This window comes from Somniosus microcephalus, chromosome 3 (genome assembly GCF_052327205.1).
Source record: "Somniosus microcephalus isolate GS21.2 chromosome 3, FLI_Smic_1.0, whole genome shotgun sequence".
NCBI classification, from domain to species: Eukaryota; Metazoa; Chordata; class Chondrichthyes; order Squaliformes; family Somniosidae; genus Somniosus; species Somniosus microcephalus.
This window is the reverse complement of record NC_140989.1, coordinates 138,884,948-138,904,516: the sequence shown is the minus strand read 5'-3', so window position 1 is coordinate 138,904,516 and position 19,569 is coordinate 138,884,948.

The following is a 19,569-nucleotide window of genomic DNA, read 5'->3' as shown; positions in this document are numbered from 1 at the left end:
AAGAAGCCCAGAAAAAGGGACACACAAAATGGCCACCAGACCCTGTGACCAGCTTTTGGGACACTTTAAAATGGTTCCTGCAGTCCCCAGACAGCTTTTGTGGATTCAGCCCACAGTAGGTTCTGGAAGGCAGTTTTAGGGAAAACGAAACCAGACAGAGCCCCATACATATAGATTGGATGCAGATCTGATCAGATCGGCCTGTAGATAAAGGCCATCTAAATGTTTACCCAGACAAAGGGGAACAGATTCAAGTTCGAAGAAGGACATTAAAGACAATACAGGGTCATTCCAGACCAGCGATGGCAGTTACCGGCCATCCCGAAGATACTTTAAAAACAAAGACTACCCCGCTGTGCTACAAGCCCGCCAAAAGTTAAACAAAGACTAACCTTGATTTGGCGGGAGATAAGGGCCTCCATGGAAAAGTATAACTGGAGTCCCGGGGTAGCCATCGGTAGGTTTTTTTTGCAGCTTTTAGCTTTTTGGGAGCTTTTGCAGCGTTTGCAGCGTTCGGTACGCTTAGCCTTGGGAAGGCTTGACATCGGAGAAGGTGGTTCGAAGAAGAAGAAGACGAGACCCGGGGTAGTCATCGGGAGATCATCGACAAAAACCCCGGGCCGTTGACGAGAAGAAGAGAGGAGACGAAACGCCCTACCGATCGGGTAGCCAGCGTTGAGCGCAGGAGCACGGAAAAATCGAGGCTGTGACCACCATCGTCATCTGCAGGAGCACCGAGAAGACAGCCGGTGGGTGAAACGATGGACGGCGAGTCCTGCTGACTTAAGGTGGCCGAGATGCCATCAGCCTGGGCAGCCCGCTGCGCCTACAGTCCACTGACCACGTGGAGACAGGACGCCTGAGAGGATCAAAACGCAGACTTCAAAACCTCTATGTTTCTAACTGGGATTGGTGAGCATGTTTCTGGCCCCTCGTAATCTAATCTAGCTAGGCTTAGGGGGTGGGCATTTTGGGTACAATTTAACAATGAATGTGCCATGTGTTTCCCTATTTCAGGATGAACCTTGTAAAACATAATATGCCTGTAGATATGTTGGTTAGTACCGTATAATGACCTGTTTTTCCCTCCCAATGACCTTATTGGCTGATATTCAATTTTTCCTCCATGCAATAAAATTTCATTTCGTTTCATTAAACTTGGCCTATAGAGTATTCTCTGCATTGCAGTTCCTGCCTCAAAGTCCAGAGTATAGAACCTAAGGGGTGAGTGGGTCGAACCACTCGGGGTATTACTGTGCAAGAGAGCGAGGCCTCTAGAGAGAGAAAGAGACCTCGGCGATTGAAAACCCCTTGCATTTGTGAAATGAGAAAAGTATTGCATTTATAATCTATACAGGGCAGATTATCTTCATGTATTTTCTGAAAATTATATCACTATAAACTGCATGTTTTCCTACATTACAACAGTGACTACACTTCAAAAAGTACTTAATTGGCTGTAAAGCACTTTGGGATGTTCGATGGTCGTGAAAGGCGCTACAGAAATGCAAGTCTTTTTTTCTTTGTGTTCTTCTGTAAGATTATACAATCATTTTGTATCTCTGATATCAGGACCTTCAAATGGGTTAATGTCCCTGGTAAAAATAGCAGACAAAGGAATTTCACATAAGATAGGTTTTTGAATGTTAATGGCCCAGAACTTCGGGTCTCCACGGGTGAGTACGCACGGGGTACTCACCCATAGGCCCAATGGAAGTGCCGGTTTCCTGCATGCGTGGGAAACCGGCATTTCCATTCCTCTGAACGAAGGGGTTCAGAGGTTGAACGCGTGCGCGGGAGAGGCTGCGCGTGCGCATCGAACTTCATTTTTTTCTGCAGGTTTTCCCGGGAGGGTAAGTCTCCAGAAGTTAGAAATGTTAAAAGCAGTCGCAAGGCCTGCTTTTTACAAGGTAAGTGGTGAATTAATTAAAATTAAAACATTTTTTCCACAGGTTTATTATTTTAAAATAATTTAAAGCAAGGTAAGTTTATTTTTAGCCCCGTTAGAAAATAAAAGTATTTTTTTCAAAAATTTAAATTATTGTTTAAAATAGTTATTTCATGTAATTTATAGTTTATTTTAAAAATGTGATTTAAAAAAAAAATTATTTGAAGATTTAGTGCTGTTTTGGGGCCGTAGTATTTATAAGCCTTGACAGCACTTCCTGTCAGACTTATGAATGGAGCATTCCCTGCTCCGATTGGCTCCCCATGGCCCACGTGATCCCAGGGGACGCATCGAACTAACTGCGCCCCTGGGATACACAAGCACTGCGCGCCAGCAGCTGGAGCAGGCCCCGGATCGGAATTCCACGGGGGCCCACAGCTCAACGGCCGGCGCGCAAGGTAAGTGCAGGTCGGGGGCTTGCACCCGCGGGAAGCCCCCGACCCAAATTTCTGGGCCATTATTTGCACAGTGTGATTTCAAGGCCCAAGTGTCCATTGTGATGTTCTCTCTTTGACATTCTGTAGCCATAGATCTTCAGTACCAAAGGCCCTGCACCTGCACCTGTAAATTTACATAAACAAATGGAATTGGGGTAAGGGATGGAAGAATGCTGTATGTAGTCACATAATAGTTGGTTAGGGAATTGGTATGGGGTTTATTTAGGGATACACCATTCATGCAAATTCTACTACCAAGAGACCTCAGGATTGCATCCACAATTTTAATTCACCACCTCTCACCATTCTAATTATACTTTATTGATCATATAGGCAATTTTTTTGGCACTGTCACTTTCCATTTAATCGATATATATCATACAGGTCTACTTTTGCAGTTCGGAAGGTCTGTCATATTATTTCATGAATAGGTTAATTTTCCTCTGTTCTTCATTCTGCGCTCCTTGCCAAGTGCTCAAAACTGTAGAACTCTATCTCCCTCAGTCTTTCCTTCCTCCATAATCTTTAGGCTTTTAAAACCCAGGCTGGGTGGTACCTGATCACTACTTCCTGATTTACTTTGTTTCCTCCCTTAATTTTTTACAGCTTTAGTGGTGCCCTGCCCTATGTGTTTCCATCTTTCTCCTTCGTTTCTCAAAACTCTGTTGCACAGGAATTCCTTTAAAACTACAGAGGAAAATCTAAAAGTGAAAACGCTATCCTGCCTTCATATTCTCAGAGGTTTTTACATACTGCATAATTTACAGGAAGTGGTTTATGGCAGTTGTCAAATTAGGGAAATGTCAGGCAAGGCTTTAGCACTGTTAAGCCATTGTTAAATACCATTAGTACTATAATTTGCAACATTAAAACAAAATTGAATTCTGTTTCCCCCTTTTGTTGGTAGTTTGTTTTTGCCACTTCACTGTGATAAGGGTGTTCGACAGTATTATAGGAACGTAAGAATGTACAGGACTGGAAAAGACTGTTGCAATCCATCTAGCCAATTTCAAAGATCAGAACATTTCAAACTATGCTCTAAATCTTATTCCCTTCATCTTCCATCACATCTTTTGCCCAAAAAATATCCAGCTCTCTTGAATTTATTGGTACTATTCACCTCTGTTACCTCGCCAGGGAGTCTGTTCCACACATTCACCACCTACTTGTGAAGTAAGTAAATCTAAACCGTTTACCTTTTCACTTCTAAATTTGCATCTGTGCCCTCCAGTTACAGAGTTTGTAGTTATGTTCAACAACTTATTAGGACTCGGTTTATCTATACCCCTTAGAAGATTGAAAACCACAACAAGTTCTGCACTAAGCCTTCTTTTCTCCAGCATAAACGTTCCCCATTTCCCTCATAGCTCAGATGCCTAACCCAAAGGGTCAGTAATTTGCCCTAATCTGTACCTTCTCTAAAGCCAGGATGGCCCCACTGTTGTATGGTGACCAGAATTTTACACAGTGCACCTGCTGGGGGTCACTAAGCCCCTGAGACATATGCTCTGTTCCTCTAGAGATTCACCTTAAAGTCTCGTTCGGCTTCTTTACTGCTGTTGCACGTTGCCTTGATGGTTTCAGCAAGCTTACCCACTGAACCTCCAAATATCTCTCCTTTGACTACCCTTCACCTTATATTCCCAGTGCTTGCTTCCCTTCCCAGTATCATCACCTTGTATTTATCCCCAACAAATGACATCTGCCACTCCTCAGCAGAATCCCTAATCAATTCATATTGCCTCTCTCCACATAGTCACTGTTAATTTGTAGCAACGTCCCTCCCCTTCCCAGTTTTATACCACCAGCAAACTGGATAGCTTTGTTTCTGTCCCGAGTTGTTTTTAGTGTTTCAGCTGCTGCCAATGTGATCAAATTGGATGGAGAAGTGCTATATAGCAAATAATTTGTCCCCTCCCCATCCCCCCAAAAATGTTGGGGTTCTGAATGGCCTATATGACAATCGTTTTGCTATTTCTCTAATGGTGACAACGGCTACTTTAACAACTGGCATTGTACATAGCTGTTCTTGCTCAGTATTTAGATGGCAGCGGCAACCCAAAAGAACAACTTGTGCATGCCACCGAGTAGACTAGAGTTTGTGCCACGCTGCTTCTAAACAGTACCAGCATCGATAGTAATTCAGATAATTGTAGCAAAAATAAAATGATGCCGTGGTTTGCTCATCAGCATTTAGCTGCACTTTTCAATATATATTTCAATAGATTGGCGCAGAACGATGTCTTAACGAAAGGTTATAATTTGCAGCAAGTTTATTATTGTTTTTTGCACGCCTTGCAAATTTGCTTCATGGCCATAGCTGTATTAATGGGATTCAGCGCCTATACCCGATGCATTGTTTTCTCTTCTTTGTATGGAACAATCTGTACACAAGAACATGGAAATCAGCTGTTGGAATATTTCCATCAGCATTGGCTAGCAATGTTTATGCTCCTACAACAGTTTTAAATGAAATCTGGGTAACAGTATGTTAAAATGAAACATGCCTGACTGAAAGATGTCCATTTATTAACTGCTGGTAGAAACATTAGCGGCCCAATGTATTCTAATGGCATTCAAACTATTCTAAAGTGTGCAGGGGGCTTTCCTGCATTGAAAGACTGAAATCAGTGAAGCAGAAAGATTTCCAGTGGGCGCTTCAAAGAGACATTCATGTCTGTGCAGCAAACTCATCCCAATAAATACAAACAATCCCGCAAATAGCTTAGTTGAGGTATGGGAAACATTGGAACTTTTCAACTCAAAAGTATGTTTAAACCAGGAAACCTCTTTCATTAATCAATTTTTGTTAACATTGCTGAATTACACACATCTCACAGCATTGCATATGTCTGGATGACAATTCTTTATTTAATTAAGTGAGACTTCATTCTCACATCCTTCCAGTAAACTGTTCTTGAGATTACTTTCCACGTTAGGTTGAGGTGTTATATGTTGCTTTTTTAATGAAACAATGGCATTGTCCTCAGCCTTATTATTTCCTTTTTTACCTTTTTTTGTTGGCAGACTTCTGTTACAGTTGGGGGAGCATTGTCCTAATATCCAAGGGACCTGCACTGGTCTGCTGCCAAACCCTACTTCCTACATTGTGTGCATATTCCTGTGGTAAACATATTTAAGGGAAAAATGTGTGTGCATTTCATGTGAGTAAACACAAAACAATTGCTGCTTTTTTTGCACAAGCTTATATGACTTGAGACATTTCTATGACAGCACTAGCAATTAAAAAGGGAGTGGTTGCAGTCTTCTGCCACAGAATGTTCCTACTTGCAGGTAATTCATGGCAGTTGACCCGTGATTTTCTCTGTAATTTGATATTCTTTTTGTGAAATAGAAGAGCTTGCTTGAAAGTTAATAAGACTTGGTTCTCTTCTCCCCCCACCAAATTATATACCTGTGAATGACAATAGCAACTCACGTTAGCACCCTGTTATACTACGATAACACATTCTTTCATACTATTGTAGAATGAAATACTGTTTACTGATCTTATAATGGTACCGTATTTAGATTGAGAAGCAAAGTCCAAAATGAATAATCAGTTTTACATTGTATGGACTGAAAATTAGTTGTTTTATTTGGTCTGAACATGTGTGTAGTGAGTAGATTTTATTTTAAATTAGTGTTCCAGCACATGGATTTGGTCTAACTACAGATATTAAACAATGCACCCTTGCAGCTTGTAAATTCCATTATGATATAGGTAACTCACCCCACCATTTGGGATCAATCTGCATTTCTTATCATTTTGAGATATAAACTTAAAGACCTATTCAAGTGTTCCAAAGTAATTTTTAGAACAGAGAAAGCATTGATAAGCATATAGTACTGCTCATAGCAGGCTAACATTAACTAATTGTCAGCAATTTTATAAGTCAAAACAGCATCCAGTTTGGAATAGCACCAGAAAATTCAGTACACATTTTGCAGTTAACTTGTGTATTTTTGACAATCAGTATGCAAGTTTCATAGTCCGGTGGTACTTAAATTGCTAAAGCCGTTGTCATATATTTAAGAAATTCAGCTCTAAATATTATTAGCCAGTGCTTATGTAGATTGAGTTGTACATTCAAGAGCAAGGGATGGTTACAAGGGAAAATCCGGAGAATTCAGGTGCGATCCACTTTGTATTAACACTGCTTACACAGACAAGGATTTAATTTGTTCCAGATTTGCTTGTAGCAGCTTTAGGTGCATGCATGTGTCATAATGGATTTGATATTGTGAAGTGCAGGCATAATGAATGGCCTGTAGGGATTCATACTCGTTGGCAGCATAGGCATGATGGGCCAAATGGCCTCCTTCTGTGCTGTATGATTCTATGAAACTAAAATCAACTAATTTCAAATAGAAAAAACAAGTATAGGAATTAAGAGAACTCTGCTCCATTGGAATGATGATGATTAATTCTGCCAATTGGAATTGCATCTGTGTGGTGGTGGTGGAGAGAGAAGCAAAAGATTATCAGAAGTAGAAATGTAAAAATAATACTGAATAAAAATAAAAGTTTCAACAGAAAGAAAGAACATTTTGGAATCTGAAGTTCAGCTGCTGCAAACATCATAACCTTTAATGTTTTCATAGGGTAAACACATCATAAAGATTAATCATTGTGTATAAAAAAAGGGCACTGTGTGTTAGTGTTATAAGAAAAGTTATTGGTGGCTTAATTTACATACAATTGGCTAATATTTGTTCTGGAAACCATAACTTAATTTTGTCAATACTGTAAGCTTTGATTATTTCAGAAGCAAAACTAATTAAGGTTCCATAATGTGACAATTGCACAACAAACAAAGCACCAGATTATAGAAAAGAATTTGATGAACACATAGGACAGCAACAGCTTGGGTTTATATAGTACGTTTAATGTAAAGGATGTCCCAGGACGCCTCACAGATAGGCATGTTGAAAACAAGATGCTGACCCAAGGAAGGAGAGATTGGTGGGGATGATTACATGCTTGGTCAAAGAGATGGGCTTTGAGGAGGTTTTTAAAGCAGAGAGGGAGATGGAGAGGCTTAGGGAGTGAATTCCAGAGAGTAAGACCCAGGCAACTGAAGGCTCTTGCCAATGGTGTGGCAAAGAGAGGTGACTGGCATCTGAGGAACATTGTTAGGGGATTATAGAGCTGGAGCAAGGGCTGAGACAACAGAGAGACTTAGACAAGGGTGAGGATATTAAATTTGAGGTGGTGAGATCCAGTCGGCAAGGGCAGGGGTGATTGGCAAGCAAAACCTAGTGTGGGCCAGATTGCATATAGCAGAGGTTTGGGCAACCTGCGGCGGGTGGAGGAGGGGAGGCCAGAATAAAGAGTGGTGGAGTATTCAGGCCTGGAGGTGACAAAGACATTTAAGGATTTCAGCGGTAGGAGGACTGAGGTATAACTGAAGGTGAGCAATGTTGCAGAGGTGAAAATATGTGGTCTTTGTGATGGAGAGGGTATTGCATTTCAAGCTCAGCTCATGGTTAAACAGGCCTCCAAGATTGCAAACAGTCTTGTTCAGCCCAAATCAGTAGCCAGGGGGATGGAGTCAGAGGCAAGAGCGTGGATTTTGTGGTGGGGGAAGAAGATAATAGCTTTGCTCTTCCAAATGTTGAGCTGGAGGACAGTAAGGCTCATTCAAGACTGGATGTTGGACAAGCAGACTTACAGCACAGAAGCAGATGAGGGTCAAGAGGGCTGATGGAAAGATAGAGCTGGGAGGAAGCTGCCCCATATCTGCTGATGACATCGTTGAGGGGCGGGTGTAGATGAAGAATGGGTAAGGTCAAAGATAGATCCTTGGGAACTCCAAAGGTAATAATGTGGGGGCGGGAAGATAAACCATTGTTTTAGATGCTCTAGCTAGATTCAGATAGGTAGGAGTGGAACTAAGTGAAGATAGACGCACAGAGCTGGTCACCAGATGAGAGGTGTTGGAGGGGGACTGTACGGTTGACTCTATTGAATATCCTAGCGTTGTCGAGAAGGGCAAAAAGGAATAATTCACCATGGCAACAGAAGATGTTGTTCGTGATTTTTATCGGGATGGTTTCAGTACGGTAAGAAGGGTGGAAGCTGGACTGGAGGAATTCAAACAGGGAGTTATAAATCCCTCCAGTTCAGCCATGAAGCAACCTTGAAAAATGATCCTATGCTACAGTTTTATGTTTGGTACAAAGAGCCAGCACAAGAATGATGGGCCGAATAGCCTCCTTCTGTGCTGTAAAATTCTATGGGTAATGGACAAACGTTTAATGTTTTTGTTTGAAATTCCTCTCTCTTTATATTACACATTAAGGACAAAAAAAGAAAATAGGAACTTTTTCTTTTAACTGAAAGGGTGGTCAGCATGTGGAACAGATTACCAGCACGGGTGGTGGAACAAGAAAGCTTAATGAGTTTCAAGAAGGAGCTAGACAGGTTCTTGTCAACAAATGGGATTGAGGGTCATTAGAAATTCACGAATGGAATACTGTGGATAGGTAGGCTAGAGGGGCCAAAGATCTTCTCCTGCCTGAAACTGTTATGTTACCATGCCCTTTATCTAACCATTCAGGTTCATGCCTCTACTAAAATAGCAGAGCGAGGAACTTCCGACGAGTGTGTTCAGTGTTCGTCTATTGGTATGCCATGGTTTATTTTCAAGGCCCAGAAGATGAAGGTAAATGGTATCTCATTTAAACAAATTATAAGTTTAAATGTTCTTTTCCTCCAAAAAAAAGTTCCTCCAGGATTTTAGGAAATAAAAGATAAATCTGGTGTCATGGTGGCTCAGTGTCCGTGTGAATCTTCATCGCTTTCAGTTTTTAATCCAGATTGAGGAAACATGAATTTTAAGCTTTTTATTTGGATGTTGCTGCAATAAGTGTGTACCTGCCTATAGATTATTCACTAGTCTCAGCAACAAAAAGGCACTGCCTTTGAGTATGAGCTGGGAATCATCTCAGTGGTGAGACACTTTGCACTCAGTTTATAGCACTATGGTTTCTGCACTGACTAAGCACAGACGGCACAGTTCAGAGCCTAATATACAATGTGGCTTTGCTGATCACAATACAGTGGTTTTCAATGTTTCCTGGGGAAACCACAAGTTCTGTTTGACCCATCTAATGGAAACATTCTTCCTTCTCGACAGCCTGCTCTCTCCCAGTTTGAATATAAAGCCCCTGATACTGAATTGAATGATAGTTCTTTTTTTGAAAGACCTGTTTTAACTGGATTCTGAGTCAGCGATGAACAGACCAATAATACCTTCAGTACACAACAGGATAATAAAAAGCTTGGAAAAATGGTAAACAAAGGCAAATCAATATAAATTCTTATATAACAATAGATTTAAGCAGATCGTTATTTGATAATTTGGTAATGTAAAGCCACTTCTGGTATTCATTTCCATTCACCCCTCTAAATATGAATACAATAAATTGCTTTTGGGATTTAACAATATGGACATATACATCCCTGCAACAAATGTATTACAGACCCAAAGAATATGACTTTCATGATTTATATTTGAAGCACATGCTGCTCAGGTGGCAGAATATGTTGCACGAGCAAAGAATAAAGCAGCAATGGACTTCCACTGTTGGGAATAACGGAACAGTGCAGTAATGTGATTATGGTAATGATCAACAAGTCATAGTCTGCTGCTTTTGTTAGCAGTAATTAACTTCTCGGAATGGCACAGGCAGCTTTCTCTGTGCTCTCACTGTGTGCATCAGATGGCCCTGCCTTTGTGTCCCAGTCTTCCATTTTCCCCGCAGGGACCACAGGCCTTCAAGTGCATGACTAAATGAATTCATTTCTGGAACAAAGATTCGATAGGGAATAGAGATTGATATCTTTTGTTTAGGACATTCAATACCATATACCAAGCCAATTACTTAAGCTGTTTCTGTCAGTCTCATTACTGCTCCTATTGAGGCATGCTCTAATGCTGGATCATTCCCTTCCAAGAATGTAGTGGAACAGATTAGAGGTTTAATGAGAAGGTTTCTATTGGGTATGACTTTTCTCCCCACCCCTGATCATTGCAGAATCTAGCAATCATACATAGGCAATGGGAAGGGGCTAAACTCAATCTTGCATGGACTGATCAAAGACAAGCTCAGGATTGCATGACTTTGTGACTTCTTATAAGCAGGGGACATACGTATATATCTTTTTGTAACAACAGTCTTATCAGCTGTTCCGCATCTGTTGAGAATCTGCGAACACGAGAGAAGATTTATGAAAGGAAATGGCTTATTGGCATTCATATGGTGGGATGTTTAAGTGTACTTTTAAATGTTACTGCCTTGATTTGGTGGTCAATTTCTCTCATGCTTCAAGAAGGTTTCTGTGTTTAGCAACAATCTGCGATGAATGATGTCAGCATGAGAGACGTGCAAACCGGGTGTTCTTTTGTATTGTAAAATACAAATGTGTGTCAACAAACTTAATAATAATTGATTTTCAGCCCTATTCGAGTAACAAAAGATACCTTTTACTTAAATGTGAGCTCAAATAAGATTATTGTTTTGTGGAGTGATATCAAAGCAGTAGGGCATGGTTAACATAACAACTACAAAGATAATTAATTGCGTGAAACACTATGTGACATCTTGATGTGATAAGGCGCTATATAAAGTCCAGTATTCCATTATATTATCGTATATACTGTATTGTGGATTACATAACACCTACTACAGTCATTATTGTTTCACACCACAGAACAATTGAACTCATCGAAGCAAAATCTCATGTCATTCCAATACAGTTCCATGAACACTCTTATAATTGTTATAATTAGCCAAGAAACCAAGGACTTGTGTTTTGAAATTATTAATAAACAAAAATCGCATAAAATGTTCACCTAGCATTTTTTTTTTCAGTTGAACTACATGTTCTTTTATTTTTAATCTATAAATATAAGGGTATGATCCCGTCATTGTATTGTTACAAGTAGTTTCTTTGAATAAATTATTAATACCTCCTGGAGGACTTTGAGAGAGATGGCTGTGTTACATTAAAAGACAAAATGTCGATTCAATAATTTAAATAGTCTGCTGATCCTCAAAAAACAATATTATCTCTTTGAGCTATCCCTTGGGAAAATGTTAATATTTCACTGGGTTTAACAAAATTCCTAACATATGTGTGTGGCAGAAAGCGGAAAGGGCTTTTGGAATCACAGGACACATGATGTTAGTTTATTATGTAATAGCATTAAATGAAAAATGGGAATCAATTTTCACAAACCATTTATGAGAGCTCGACGTTTAGTTGAAATATATTGGAAAATATCTGAAGTTAAAGAGGTAAAACATTTTCAGATCATCACAAGAGGTAGGTGGCTTGGAAACCTAACATTTAAATCATAGAAATCATAGAAGTTAACGGCACAGAAGGAGGTAACCAAATGCCACTTCCCAGCTCTTGGTCTGTAGCCTTGTAGGTTACAACACTTCAAGTGCATATCCAAGCACTTTTTAAATGTGGTGAGGGTTTCTGCCTCTACCACCCTCTCAGGAAGTGAGTTCCAGACCCCCACCGCCCTCTGGGTGAAAAAATTCTCAACTCCCCTCTAATCCTTCCACTAATTACTTTCAATCTATGCCCCCAGGTTATTGACCTCTCTGCTAAGGGAAATAGGTCCTTCCTATCCACGCTATCTAGGCCCCTCATAATTTTATACACCTCAATTAAGTCTCCCCTCAGCCTCCTGTGTTCCAAAGAAAACAACCCCAGCCTATCCGATCTTTCCTCATAGCTAAAATTCTCCAGTCCTGGCAACATCCTTGTATGACCTCTACTTTTTGTATATTACTGTAAAAAAATATATTAAAAAAAAATGAAGTTGCGTAACAAAAGAGAATAAAATGAATTTAAGTGAAGTTTTAGTTGCAATTTGAAAGTGTCGATTATTTTTGAGCAATATAGAATGTAGGCAGACAATGAATGCACAGTTCATTTTGCTTTGACATCAATAATCGGAATGAGCTTGGGATTTCAAGATTTATTCAAAGACTATTTACTCGGAATTGTGCTTCTAATCATGCTTTTCTTTTCTACCTCTGTCATCAGAGTCAGTTATTTCACGTTGAAATTGGAAATTGTGTGATCCCACACATAATGCTCAATTATATTCCATACTTTTTCTGATAACAAATAAAATTATGATCATACAACAAGTGCTTCAAAATCCTAGTAAAGGTTGGCAATAATGCACAACAGTTACCCAACACTATAAAGACCCTGTCGGGGACCCAGATGTTATAGTCAGGGGATATTAGAATGAGAGAGTTTTGTGTTTCATTATTCATGCATGTCTAAAAAGTCTGGACCCGAATTTCCGCACATGTTCTACCAATTTCCCACTGTACCTTTGCTGGGAGATCAGTGTTACCCCATGAAAAATTATTTTACACTATTTCTCCAGAAGCTTGGACAATCTCCTGCCAAAGCTATAACGGGAGATCGATAAAACCTCTATGGAAATTTAGGATTTGTAGTTTTGCAGAGGTCATGCTCAATCAGTATATATTTAATGAAAAGATACTGCATGAGACTAAGAGGGGATTTATTAAGCAGGGTTTTAAAATTATGAAAGGTTTTGATTGAGTGAATAGGGAAAGACTATTTCCTGTGCTTTGGGAGTTAATGATAAGTAGTCACACTTAAAATTGTCACCATGAGAGTGAGGAGCGAGTTTAGGAGAAATCTCTTTACACAGAGGGTTGTTGGTGCATGGAGTGCTTTGCCACAGGGAATGGTTGAAAGCAAGAATATTGCATCTTCGAAGGAAACTTTGATAAATATTTGTAGCAGAGGAGGATGCAGGGTTCTGGGGAACGAGGTGGTGGGATTAGTTTTGGATTGCTCTAGCAAAGAGCTGGCACAGGCACGATGGCCTGAATGGCCTCCATCTGTGCTGTAAATTTATATGGTATACATGATCATTCTGAATTCATCATTAACTTTGACAATTACGAAACATGTTTGGATAAGGGTGTAAGTGAGACTAAATTAGTGTTTGGGGCTCTGTGACAGAATGTAATGAATTGTAAAGTAATTATGTAATGTGCTTTAAAGCTTTGCTTGATTCTTAGCTTTAGGCAATTTAAGTTCCCCTCTTATGGTAATAGTTTGTCATCTTTAAATGCAGAGCAAAGACACTAATGAGGTCAGCAGAGGTTAAAAGAATGTGTCCTCAAGAGACGTTCCGTTATCCCTGGGGAAGAAGAGCACAGCAGCCTTGTTTTAGCTCCAAATGTTTGAGGTAGAGTTAGCAGACTGTTACCCAAGCACTGTTAGAATTCAATCACATTCACGGCTTTCCCATGGAAAGCACTACTGATGTTTTATTATACACATAGCCAAAAGCTACAGTCGTCATTTGCCAAGATGTCATCCACTGATGTACCACTGAGAGAGAGATGTGCAGAACTACTGTAAGGTTTTTTAATGCTCTATGATATGTGTCATATCCCAACAGGAAATACAGAGTCTGACAGCAACAGTGGATAAAAACCGTTCACTAATTCAATGGGCACAAACAAATTTTTTTTTAAAACACGTGGATAAATCCAAGAAATGGTAAAATATTGGAGAGCCAAATGGCTGTATGTGGACAGCTAACATGTAAAAGAAAACCTCATTTTTAAAAAAATCATTAGTTGTGTTTTTTGAGCCTTTATTTTAAATGTAAGAAAAATGTAACAGTACCATCTTTTTGATGTAAATAATGACAAACATGGCATCAAAATGATGAATAGTGCATCAAACTAACCAAATGCTTATATATACTGCCCCCTCCCCCCACCAGCACTGCTATCCCGATGGAGACCCCCCACCATCCTAACCACAGGAGGGTTTTGTTTACTGATGTGATGTTGATTTTATCGTATAAATTATGGCTTAAACGTCAGTATTTGCAGATGACAATTTGGAATGGATTTAGGTCTTGTTATTAAATGAAAAGTTTAAAAAAAGTAAATTAAATAAACAGGATCTATAACTCCCCCAGATGTTGTCAGATTACACTTGTTAGAAGTTTACTGCAGAAAATGTGAATGCAAGAGTTTAAAAATAATGAATAACATTTATTTACCATGCCCAAGAAACTGCTGGGCGGAGAGCTGAGGCCGGAGAGCTGGGAGCGGAGATCTGGGGGCGGAGAGCTGGGCCGGAGAGCTGGAAGAGGAGAGCTGGGGTGGAGAGCTGGGGGAAGGAGAGCTGGGGGCGGAGAGCTGGGGGGCGGAGAGCTGGGGGCCGGAGAGCTGGGGGCGGAGAGCTGGGGTGGAGAGCTGGGGGAAGGAGAGCTGGGGGCGGAGAGCTGGGCCGGAGAGCTGGAAGAGGAGAGCTGGGGTGGAGAGCTGGGGGCGGAGAGCTGGGGGAGGAGAGCTGGGGGGCGGAGAGCTGGGGGGCGGAGAGCTGGGTGGCGGAGAGCTGGGCCGGAGAGCTGGAAGAGGAGAGCTGGGGTGGAGAGCTGGGGGAAGGAGAGCTGGGGGCGGAGAGCTGGGGGAGGAGAGCTGGGGGGCGGAGAGCTGGGGGGCGGAGAGCTGGGTGGCGGCGAGCTGGGGGAGGAGAGCTGGGTGGCGGAGAGCTGGGCCGGAGAGCTGGAAGAGGAGAGCTGGGGTGGAGAGCTGGGGGAAGGAGAGCTGGGCCGGAGAGCTGGAAGAGGAGAGCTGGGGTGGAGAGCTGGGGGAAGGAGAGCTGGGCCGGAGAGCTGGAAGAGGAGAGCTGGGGTGGAGAGCTGGGGGAAGGAGAGCTGGGGTGGAGAGCTGGGGGAAGGAGAGCTGGGGGCGGAGAGCTGGGCCGGAGAGCTGGAAGAGGAGAGCTGGGGTGGAGAGCTGGGGGAAGGAGAGCTGGGGGCGGTGAGCTGGGGCGGAGAGCTGGGGCGGAGAGCTGAGGGAGGAGAGCTGGGGGCGGAGAGCTGGGGGCGGAGAGCTGGGGGGCGGAGAGCTGGGGGGCGGAGAGCTGGGGGGCGGAGAGCTGGGGGGCGGAGAGCTGGGGGCCGGAGAGCTGGGGGAAGGAGAGCTGGGGGCGGAGAGCTGGGCCGGAGAGCTGGAAGAGGAGAGCTGGGGCGGAGAGCTGGGGCGGAGAGCTGGGGGAGGAGAGCTGGGGGCGGAGAGCTGGGGGGCGGAGAGCTGGGGGGCGGAGAGCTGGGGGGCGGAGAGCTGGGGGGCGGAGAGCTGGGGGCAGAGAGCTGGGTGGTGGAGAGCTGGGCCGGAGAGCTGGGGTGGAGAGCTGGGGTGGAGAGCTGGGGGAAGGAGAGCTGGGGGCGGAGAGCGGGGGCGGAGAGCTGGGGGGCGGAGAGCTGGGGGTGGAGAGCTGGGGGCGGAGAGCTGGGCCGGAGAGCTGGAAGAGGAGAGCTGGGGTGGAGAGCTGGGGGAAGGAGAGCTGGGGGCGGAGAGCTGGGCCGGAGAGCTGGGGCAGAGAGCTGGGGCGGAGAGCTGGGGGAGGAGAGCTGGGGGGGCGGAGAGCTGGGGGCGGAGAGCTGGGTGGCAGAGAGCTGGGGGGCAGAGAGCTGGGGGCGGAGAGCTGGGGGAGGAGAGCTGGGGGGCGGAGAGCTGGGGGCAGGAGAGCTGGGGGCAGGAGAGCTGGGGGGCGGAGAGCTGGGGGCGGAGAGCTGGGGGCGGAGAGCTGGGGGCGGAGAGCTGGGGGCGGAGAGCTGGGGGGCGGAGAGCTGGGGGCGGAGAGCTGGGGCGGAGAGCTGGGGCGGAGAGCTGGGGGGGCGGAGAGCTGGGGGCGGAGAGCTGGGGGGCGGAGAGCTGGGGGCGGAGAGCTGGGGGAGGAGAGCTGGGGGGCGGAGAGCTGGGGGGCGGAGAGCTGGGGGCGGAGAGCTGGGCTGGAGAGCTGGGGGAGGAGAGCTGGGGGGCGGAGAGCTGGGGGGGCGGAGAGCTGGGGGCGGAGAGCTGGGGGGCAGAGAGCTGGGGGCGGAAAGCTGGGGGAGGAGAGCTGGGGGGCAGAGAGCTGGGGGGCGGAGAGCTGGGGGCAGAGAGCTGGGTGGTGGAGAGCTGGGCCAGAGAGCTGGAAGAGGAGAGCTGGGGTGGAGAGCTGGGGGAAGGAGAGCTGGGGGCGGAGAGCTGGGGGCGGAGAGCTGGGTGGCGGAGAGCTGGGGGCGGAGAGCTGGGGCGGAGAGCTGGGGGAGGAGAGCTGGGGGGCGGAGAGCTGGGGGGCGGAGAGCTGGGTGGCGGAGAGCTGGGGGCAGAGAGCTGGGGGGCGGAGAGCTGGGGGAGGAGAGCTGGGGCGGAGAGCTGGGGGGCGGAGAGCTGGGGGGCGGAGAGCTGGGGGGCGGAGAGCTGGGGGCGGAGAGCTGGGTGGCGGAGAGCTGGGTGGCGGAGAGCTGGGGGGCGGAGAGCTGGGGGTGGAGAGCTGGGGGGTGGAGGGCTGGGGGCGGAGAGCTGGGGGCGGAGAGCTGGGTGGCGGAGAGCTGGGGGGCGGAGAGCTGGGGGGCGGAGAGCTGGGGGCGGAGAGCTGGGTGGTGGAGAGCTGTGGGCGGAGAGCTGGGCCAGAGAGCTGGGGTGGGCATTCATTTAAAGGGTACAGAAAGGTAATGTATTTTTTATGCCATATTACTGGACCTATTTTTGTTCTTTTTTTTTACACTTGGCATCTCGGCTTCGATGAGCCTCTGTGTTAGCTGTTCTTTATTTATTTTTCATCCCCAGCACCATTACTTGTACCAATGGATTTCCCAATGGGAATTCTTCAAGCTGATGTGTTTTGGAACATAAGAACAGGAGTGGGCTATTCAGCCCCTCGAGCCTGTTCCGCCATTCAGTGAGATCATGGCTGATCTGTATCATAACTCCATCCACGTGCCTTGGCTCCATATCCTTTTATACCCTTGGCTAGCAATAATCTATTGATCGCAGATTTAACATTATTAATTGAGCTAGCATCTACTGCTTTTTGTGGGAGATAGTTCCATACTTCTACCACCCTTTGCATGAAGAAATGTTTCCTATCTTCTCTCCTGACTATCCTGGCTCTGATTTTATGGCTATGTCCCCTTGTCCTAGATTCCCCTACCAACGGAAAAAGTTTGGAAGAAGAGGAGGGGTGCCAGGTCTGCAAGGTGCTCTGGTGCCCTCCCACCAGCATCCGCACCACCACATCTGGAGACAGAGGTGAAATGAACTCAGTTTAGCAGACATAGTGCTGGTGGAGGCTCTTCTTCCCAAAGTAAGCAGTGCCAGCAGATCCCTGATATGTCAATGCGTGACTAACGTTATACTGAATGGTTCTTCAGTCCCAATCGCAGCATGTCTTATTGTACATGGTACTTGTATGAAAGACTGCACGCCAAGGTGATCCAAGAGCCAGAATTGCCTGATGGTTGGCATCTGCCACCCGGCAAGATCTCACCAAGCATTTCCGCAGTCCCTGGTACATTTACAGGCTTGGATTCATGGTCAACTCTTTTCTCAGGATCTAGGTCAGCAGCGAGGCAAATGCAGAGTGGTGCCATCTGTTGCAAGACTTCCTGTGACTACCATACAGCGTAGGGCTGGCACATACAGCGACAGTAACAGTCAGTTGTGGCCTGAAGCTTGACTACACCTCCTCATGGGCGTTCTCCGACCCTGACCAACAGGCATTGTACCGTGCAGTGACACTGAGGGAAAATCTTCTGACGAGCATCACATTCACTTCAACAATCATCAAAAAGGAGGTTGAGTGCTGGGGTACTCTGTCACTTGCCCCTAGGGGTTCCCTTTCCCTTCACTTTTGTCTGTCTCTTGTGTCAGCCGTGGCTCAGTTGGTAGCACACTCACCTCTGAGTCAGAAAGTTGTGGGTTTAAGTCCCACTCCAGGGACTGGCACACATAAAGCTCAGCTGACACTCCAGTACAGTACTGAGGGCTTGCTGCACTGTCGGAGGCGCTGTCTTTCAGTTGGAACGTTAAACCGAGGCCCCGTCTGCTCTCCCAGGCGGACGTAAAAGATCCCATGACACTATTTCGATGAAGAGCAGGGGAATTATCCCGGTTCCTACATAAGAACATAAGAAGTAGGAGCAGGAGTAGGCCATATGGCCCCTCGGGCCTGCTCTGCCATTCAATAGGATCATGGCTGATCCGAACTTAGACTCACGTCCACTTCCCTGCCCTCGCCCCGTAACCCCTTATTCCCTTATCAGCTAGGAAACTGTCTATCTCCGTTTTAAATTTATTTAATGTCGCAGCTTCCACAACTCTCTGAGGTAGCAAACTCCATAGATTTACCACCCTCTGAGTGAAGACGTTTCTCCTCATCTCAGTTTTGAAAGGGCAGCCCCTTATTCTAAGATTATGCCCCCTAGTTCTAGTCTCACCCATCAGTGGAAACATCCTCACCGCATCCACCCGATCAAGCCCCCACACAATCTTATATGTTTTGATAAGATCGCCTCTCATTCTGCTGAATTCCAATGAGTAGAGGCCCAACCTACTCAACCTTTCCTCATAAGTCAACCCCCTCATCTTCAGAATCAACCGAGTGAACCTTCTCTGAACTGCCTCGAGAGCAAGTATATCTTTTTTTAAATATGGAAACCAAAACTGTATGCAGTATTCCAGGTGTGGCCTCACCAGTACCCTGTACAACTGCAGCAAGACTTCCCTGCTTTTATACTCCATCCCCCTTGCAATAAGAGCCAAGATTCCATTGGCCTTCCTGATCACCTGCTGTACCTGCATACTAACCTTCTGTGTTTCATGCACCAGGAACCCCAGATCCCTTTGTACTGTAGCACTTTGCAGTTTCTCTCCATTTAGATAATAACTTGCTCTTTGATTTTTTCTGCCAAAGTGCATAACCTCACACTTTCCAACATTATATTCCATCTGCCAATTTTTTGCCCACTCACCCAGCCTGTCTATGTCCTTTTGCAGGTTTTTTATGTCCTCCTCACTCACTGCTTTCCCTCCTATCTTTGTATCGTCGGCAAACTTGGATATGTTGCACTCGGTCCCTTCCTCCAAATCGTTAATATAGATTGTAAAGAGTTGGGGTCCCAGCACTGACCCCTGCGGAACACCACTAGTTACTGATTGCCAAGCCGAGAATGAACCATTTATCCCAACTCTCTGTTTTCTGTTAGATAGCCAATCTTCCACCCATGCCAATACATTGCCCCCAATCCCGTGATTTTTTATCTTATGCAGTAATCTTTTGTGTGGCACCTTGTCAAATGCCTTTTGGAAGTC